Source organism: Coffea arabica, chromosome 8e (assembly GCF_036785885.1).
Source record: "Coffea arabica cultivar ET-39 chromosome 8e, Coffea Arabica ET-39 HiFi, whole genome shotgun sequence".
In the NCBI taxonomy this organism is placed as follows: domain Eukaryota; kingdom Viridiplantae; phylum Streptophyta; class Magnoliopsida; order Gentianales; family Rubiaceae; genus Coffea; species Coffea arabica.
In genome coordinates, this window is record NC_092324.1 from 39,963,708 (window position 1) to 39,971,392 (window position 7,685).

Sequence of the window (7,685 nt, forward strand, 5' to 3'; positions counted from 1 at the left end):
TTGGATCAAATCTTATCATATTCAAATGCGATTGATAACAAAAAATAGAATATCTAAATTAATTGAGTGACATTGATTAACTAAAGCCCGCATTTTGCATGGTTTACTCTCTCAACTCCCCCCCCCCCCCCCCCCCAAACAAATTTGTAATAAGTTACTTCTACCCTTTCCAAGATTTCTTTATAAAATATATCTTACAACGAGCTAACTTTTAGCTAACTTTCCTTGTGATTAGTATTAATATCAATGTTAGTAAGCAATAATCAGTAGATAGTGTAGGTTTTAAATAGCAACTAATCAAGGAAATAATAATTTGTCTTAATGTGAGGTTGACTTGAATTAATAAAGGATTTTTCCTAATATAAATGCACTTAAATTATATCTAAAACTTATCATGTGAGTACTCGCACTTAGAATTATTGTCCTCCTGCATTTAAATACTTCCTGAATAAGTTCCACTCTTACGAAAAAAAGCTGAAACTGCCTTAACAAATGCTTCTGAAACACTTGTAAGCCAAACCCATTTAAAAAAAAAAAACAACTAAGAAAACTAACTTTAAACTGTAAGATTGACCTGGAATTAAAAAAAAAGTAGGATTATTAGTTAAAAAGAAAAACAAGTTGCAATAAGTTCTTAATGTTTTATAAAGTATCCGTCATCGCCAACTCCATTGAAACTTTTAATGATGATGTTCTTGCTCATACATTGATATGATGTAGAAAAAGAAATAATTCCAGAAAATTATGTTAATTCAACAATTGTGCATTTGATCAAATGAAGGATCATAATATACAGTGTCACATCTCTTGCATTGTTAGGAAATAAAAAGACTATAGAATTTAATATTATATTTGTTTTATACTTTTTTTTGTAAGCGAGATGATTTGAATCCAATATATCTTACTTTTTTCATTTTACACTTTGTCTTTTACAAATAAAAACATCTTATTGCTAGTTATCGTCTATCAAACTTTCATTTTAAATTTATTATGCTATTTGCTATAACATTTTTTTATTATATGTTTGGCTATTCACTCTTCCAACCTAAAATCCTAGATCCGTCATTGCATGCATTCAAATTCAGGATGATGAGTTTGGGACTGGAGCAGGTACGGTTAGGATTAGATACAATTGTTACAATTATTTTTCTGTTTTTGTTATTGATTTTGTGTACATTCATACAATTTTTGTTATACGTTATAAAATAGGAAAAATGATCGGTTTCATCCTTCACATTTCATAAAAATATTCTTTTCGTCCCTCACTTTTAAAACGAAGCAATTTCATCCTTGACATTTAAAAACTGAAGTTCTTACATCTCTGAACCCAAATTTCAATCTGAATCAAACCACCAATCAACCTGATTACAAATTTTGGGAGTGTAATTGGTAGATCATTTGGTTAACTCAACTTGATATTCATGTAAAATTTAATGAACCAAAAAAGAAAAAATATAAAAATTATAACATAAAAAAGAAAGATTAATCTTTCCTGCATTATCATTGTATACACTGACGGTTTTATGTACCGCTATATCATTTCAATTTAAATTTAAACACCAAATTTTATATTTATGATACACATCTAGATTCGCAAGCGGATATACTAACGGTGTATGAAAAGATTTACCAAAAAAAAAAAATCCCACTATTTCAAGACAAAGAATGGCCATTTATGTTATAATTTTTATTTTTTTGGTTTAATAAATGTCATGTGAATATGATAAAATTGACCGAGTGATCTATCAATTCTATTTCCGAAATTTATTACTGGGCTATTGAATGGTTTGATTCAGATTGAAAATTAGGTTCAGGGATGTAATAATTTTAATTTTTAAATGTCAGGGATGAATTTGCTTTATTTTAAAAGTGAGGGACGAAAAGAATATTTTTGCAAAACTCCTTCAATAGAGGTAACCAAGAAATTACCAAAGGTATGTCTTTTGAAGATGGTTTGAAGTGCTTAAAGGCAAAATTTGATGTAATTATGTTACAAGTTCAAATGGACACAATTATGCATGTAATTAAACAAGGGAGGAATTTTAATGCTTTTAATTCTTATCATGTGATTTGTGACTTGTGTGGAGGTTATCATGCAACTAATACATGTATGCAAGCACAAAATGTGGATTACTATGATGAATTAGAGCATTACAATCCTTGTTTTGATCAACATAGTGCTAATTGGAGCGCGCAATTTTTGTGCTTATGGTTGGGATAATCATGGTACTTATAGTGATTCTTCATATTTTTATAATTACCAACCTGAATGTGTCCAATATGAATCAAAACCATTTTGGGAATTGGCAATAGAAAGAGTAGCTAATGATTCTAAGCCATCTTGGGAGTTAGCTATAGAAAAATTAGCTAATGTGACTTCCGACCGTTTTGATAGGATTGAGAAAAGGATAGATGAATTGGCTTCTCACTTTGGTAGAATACAAGATCAATTACATGTATTGTGTGAAGTTATTTCTTCTAATAATTTGCAAAATGATCCTAACATGAATGGTGGGAATGTTGTATGTGAAAATGGATTGCATTTGGATGAAAATGATGAATCTCAATTATGTTTTAATGAGCAAATATCCATTTCACATGATAACATCTTTGGAACTAACCAAGAGGTGAGTTTTAATGACTTATTTTTCACCCCTCTTGAGGAGTGCATTGAAGGTATAAGTTCTAAGGGTATTGCTGTCCAAGATATTCTCATGGCATTCCCTTTGGTGAATTCTCAAGTGGTGCATATTCAAGATAATATCTATGAAACACTTGAAATAGGTATTGGAAATGAAAGCAAAAGTGACCAAATGAGGTGAAAAAGACAAAGTTTGATCAAGGAACTCAACCCCCCGATTTGAGTAATTGTTGTTTTTTATTCGTTACAAGAGGTTAAAATGCATGTTTTGATCATTTTACATGTGCATGCATTGAGTATATTAGCAAACAAATGATCTATGATGCATTTTGGGAAATTGGGGTATCATTTCTAATTATTCAAAAGTTAAATTTCTGCTACATTTTGCAACAGAAAATGCGTTTTTCAATGAAACGCGCCACTAAATCGCGTTTTCATAGAATCGCGTTTTCAAATCTGCGCCTATAATTAAGAAAACGCGCCTTCAAAACGCGATAGGAAGTCGCGTTTTCTACAAAGTCGCGTTTTCCAGCCTGTTCAGAAACCAAAAACGCGCCTTCAAATACGCGACTTAAAGTCGCGTTTTCTCACGTAATCGCGTTTTCAATGCTGCAAATTTTGTGAAGAAACGCGACTTCACAAAACACAGCTTGAGGCGCGTTTTTACGAGTCGCGTTTTCTAAGCACGTTTTTTTTAAAAAAAAATGCAGTTTCCTTGATTCTCTTTTTCTTCTTTTCCTCATATATTTTCTTGTATCTTGAGTTGCTTATTGTGTATTTTCTATAGGTACATCACCACCACAAAGGCTTAGGAGTTACGGATCGCCGTTATATGTTTATTAAGCCTTTGTTATCACCTTTGTTTCTCATTTTTCATTTTTAGGTTTACATCACTAATGGTTTTCCAATGGAACTCATGAAGCGTTGGAGATACACGGACAATGGATCTTGAAGCTTCATATTCAATCACAACAATAGGGGAGTATTACTTTCTTCATCTTAATTTCCCTTTTTACACATTGAGGACAATGTGCATGTTAAGTGTGGGGGGAAGAATTGAGATTATATATATTGTATATGATTGACTTATTAGTTACAAATATTGGACTTGTGTTAAAATTCAAAAATTTTCTTGTCCAAAATTGCGAATTTGCCCCAAAAAATTTTAAATCTTTTCGATTTCATCCAAAGGGGTAACAAAGTTCCATACCATTAGTAGTTCAAATTCCTTCTACATTTAAGATAAATATATGTGATTTGTAAACTTCTTTTCTCATTTAACTTGGAAATGACTATTATGTGATTATAATTTTGCATTGGTAGGAAAGTATACCTTGTAAAGTGGAGAAAATTATACCTATATTTTTTTGCATATTTAATGAAATTTCCTCTCTTTATTAGATTTTATAAGTTAAGTGATAAATATGGTCACTAAGTGCAATAATTTTCTCATGATTATTCTTTTGAGGAAATTATTATTATCTTTGTTGTTAAAAAAAAAAGAGAAGAAAAAAAAAGAGAGAAAAAAATGAAAAAAAAATGAAAATAGAATAAGATTTGTTCTACTCCAATGATTCTTGTACTTAGTAACCGGGTGTCTTCATATAAAAATGTCGACTTTCGCGTAAAACGGTACTTGAATTAAGAGTATACAAAGTAATTTGAGTATGTGAAGTGTTGAGTAACCGGTGATCTTCATCTAAAAATATCGATTCTCGCGTCAAAAGACACTTTCACAACTTAAGTAATATTTAGCTACGTTATATGAATAAATATCTGTTTAAGTAGAATAAAAAGATGATCATGAGTTTAGGAAGCATTTTATTGACCATATGAGTTACTTACTTGTAAGATTGGGTAAGGATGAAAAATTGATTTGAATTTGTTATAATGACGGTATAATTGGCTCTCCTTTACTTGATATTATGAGTACTTAAACTTAATTGAATAATTGCATAATGGTTATTTACTTTGTTTTGAGGAAATGAAGTTGAAATACTACATATGTTTATTTTCAAATTTTGGATCATTGTTGGTTCGTATTTTTTATTGCTTGAGGACAAGCAATGGTTCAAGTGTGGGGGTATTTGATAAGAATATATTTTACGTATTTTTTAGTGTGTTTTATTAGTTAATTTTGGTTTGATTATTTAGTTTTATAACTAAAATAACTAAGATTTTGGTAAAAAACTACATTTTATGTTAAAGTGGCTAAACATTGCATTTTATGGATTTTTATGGTAAAAACTTCATATTTTGTAGGTTTAATGATTCAATCATCAAATGAAGTGCATTGAGAAGATATTTGGATGATTGAAGATGGATTAAAGTGGTGAAAATAAAATATGAAGTGTAAAAGGAAAAATGCAATTTGAATCAAGAAAAGTCAGGTTTGACAACTCTGACACGTTTTGGTATTTTGACTATATCTGGAGCTACACTTATGAGATTGAGGTGATCTTTATACCATTTTAAAGCTGAGAAAGAGACCTACAATTGTTATGAAGACACCAAAATTCAATTCTGCTGTTTTCATGGTCAAAAAGTCAGAATACAGAAGCTACATTCTGTGGTCGAAAATCGAAACAGGGGTTTGACCAGGTGATAGTATTTCGATCATATCTCAGGCTACAAAGCTCCGATTTGGATGATTCTTGAAGTATTGAAAAGCTAACTCAAAGGGCTACAACTTTTGTGTTTTGTACAAAAGCCAGTTCGGCCTTTATGATAGAGAAAATCGCAGAGAAGTAAGGCCAAAGTTAATACGCGAGTACACAAAACGTAACTTGTAACCGCGTTTTGTGTAGGTGCGTTTTCTGGCCGCAATTCTGTAATTTGCTCAGTCAATTCTCTTATGTTCAAACTACTTTCCAGCTACAATCTGCAAGAGAATTCGGTGCACATGCCTCAGAAGACAAAAGGGCAATAAAGATGGCTTATTTTCAAGTCAAAAACATTGATTATTGACTATCCTAACAAAGTTAGATTTGGAAATCAAAAGTTGGAATTTGACTTGGAAAAAGAGAGCCTTTGAGTAGTTTATATGCAGAGACATTTGAGAACCAAAAAATGATCATACGGGAGAAGTTTGGAGTCTGCAAAAATGTAGCTTTTCCATTCTCTTAGTGTTAGTTTAGCTTAGTATAGAGTAAGATAGTTCATCCATTCTTGTTATTAGCTAGATGAAGAAGAAGATGGAGGATGAAGAAGGCAAGGAAGAAAGCTCATGTGACAAGGGTTGTATTCCTTCCAAATCTTTATCTTTTGTACTTAATTCCAAGTTTAGTTAATATACAAGTTCTGGATTTTATGTTTAATATGTGTCTTTAAAGTTTATACCTTGGGTTTGGTTGAACTTTCTATTATTGTTAGTGCTTATTATTTGGCTATTTAACTGTTATGATTTGAGCAAGTTATTTAGCACATTAGCTCTTTAAATCATGATTAATATGGTACCATTAATTGTGATTATCTAAGGTGTTATTTCTGCAATGAAAATTGAGATTTAACATTAGTTCAAGAAGTGCTAAACATAGGGAGTACACTCACGAAAGTAGAGGTGCACCTATGTGATTTTTAGTGATTCATTTCATGTAATTTCACTGAAGAAATGAACTTGTAGCTAATTTCATAACCATGAGAATAGGTATGGATTAGTTATAAGTATAATTGATTCACTACGAAAGTAAGATTCAAATGCATAAGGAAATTACACCATAATTAGCCTAGATGTAGTACTCAATGATCCAAATATAATACTTGTATGAGTAGTTAGGGATACCACAACCTCAGGAGCTTTTATTTGTTAATTTCTTGTATAAGTGCAGTAGGTTAAATTTCTTATCATTAATTGATAGTCTAAATAATAGAGAAACTTTAGTAATACCGGTAATTGTTCACTCTTCCCTGTGGGATCGACCCAATATATACCCTAAACTACTAGTTGACCTGTATACTTGCAGTGAACGGGTGTAATTCGGTTTTTTAACTTGTACGTATGTAAAGTACCCGTCAATGCTATATATCTATTGTTGGCTGAAAGCATCCTCAGAGGATTATAATTCGTTTGCAGACCTTTGCATTAGAAGTCAGCTAAACAGTACTGATAGATTAGGATTCCCTTCTTCGAAATTAATCTACTCTTGTATTTTATAAAAAGCTTTGGTTTTTGTCCCTTTCTATATACTATTTCTTGTTTAATCAATGGAATTAGAGCTAACATCCTCTCGTGTCACCGGGAAAAAAATTGTTAATAGAAAACACAAAATAAAAATTGAAAAAACATTAGTGAAAGAAAGAGAAGATTGAGCTACCGTTAACAAATTATTCTAAGCATGTTAAATGATAGGAGATAGTAGAAAGCAGGAAAAAAATTTAGGGTAAAATACCAAAAACCCCCTGTGGTTCGCATAAGGTACACTTTACCTCCCTCTAGTTTGGAAATCTACAATTTAACTCCTTGTCATTTCAACTAAAGTGAAAGTCTGACGGAAAACATCTAAACTAACGTATAAATGGAAAATGTCAAAATTGCCCCTCTATAAGTCGATTCCTCGGAAGAATGTTTCGTGCTTTTGAGAATTCGAAGAAAGGAGACGTAGAGAGAGAGAGAGAAAGAGAGAGAGAGAGGAGCGAACCTTTAGAAACCCTAGGAAGACACAATCTTTAGATTGGAAAAGTTCTCAACAATTAGTGAAGATTTCTAGTGGAATAGGACGTCAATTGCAAGCATAAGACGTCAACTGCATCATATCGAAGACTCCGGAGAAGACCCGTAGCAGGATGTGTAAGCTTCTAAGCTTCGAATCCTTCCTATTTTTATGATCTCTTAGTTTAGGGAAATAATCTGGATAATAATGTGAATAAACACGTTGATTTGTATGCTACTGTGTATTGAAGTGATTTTTTTTTTGTAAACTTAGATGTACTGTGATTGTTACAATTGATGTTTCCAATTTCTTATATATCTTAGTCTGTTCGAATAATCTGGATAAAAGTGTGAATAGACACCTGAATCCATATTTCTGGATCTAGATATCTATGA